Below are 714 nucleotides of genomic sequence, written 5' to 3'. Positions count from 1 at the left end.
CAGGGCCTGGCTCTCTCCTTGCTAAGTTATAAGAAAACAAACACAAAGCAAAGCAGCAACCCCTCCCCCTTCCCAGCTGCAGGTGTTGGGCCTCAGTATCAGGGCCCACGTGCATTGTGCATCCTATAGAAATGGATGAGTGAGTACATGTCAGACTAACACGAGGTTTCTCATCAGCTTTGTAGCGGACACACTTCTGCAGCACCAATTCTCTTCCCTTCTACACTAAATGGAACAGTACAGCAATGTCCAGGCCCTCAGTCCCGAGGCCACTGCTTCTCAGCTGCCTCCACAGCAGGCTGGGAGCTCTGCGTTCTCTCCCAAGTAGGTCTGATGGCCACGATGTTCTCATCAGCCTCATTCTAGGCGCTATGCAAGTTCAGAAGAAGTCCATTCCTAGACCTGGGGCAGGCAGGCCACCTCAGGGGCTGCAATCACATCACAGCCCCCAAAGCTCTGTCAGAGTTCTTGCCTGGTCCCCTCAGTCCACGGAGGCCAGAGGCCGAGCTCACCTCTTCAGGGCTGGTGGGTGAGCCAGCTGCTCATGCCAGGATGGGTGTCACACAAACTCCTGCCTTCTTGCCAGCCCAAGGGCTATCGGTGGTTTTAAAACGCATCATGGTATGGATTCCATTTTTTTAAAACAATCTTTTTTTCTTTTTTTTTCTTAAATGTAAAAAACACCTCGGTACAGCAGAGACAGACACGAAGGGC

The sequence above is a fragment of the Crocuta crocuta genome, unplaced genomic scaffold, assembly GCF_008692635.1.
Source record: "Crocuta crocuta isolate KB4526 unplaced genomic scaffold, BGI_CrCroc_1.0 scaffold167, whole genome shotgun sequence".
Lineage (NCBI taxonomy): Eukaryota > Metazoa > Chordata > Mammalia > Carnivora > Hyaenidae > Crocuta > Crocuta crocuta.
This window is presented reverse-complemented; position numbering follows the sequence as displayed.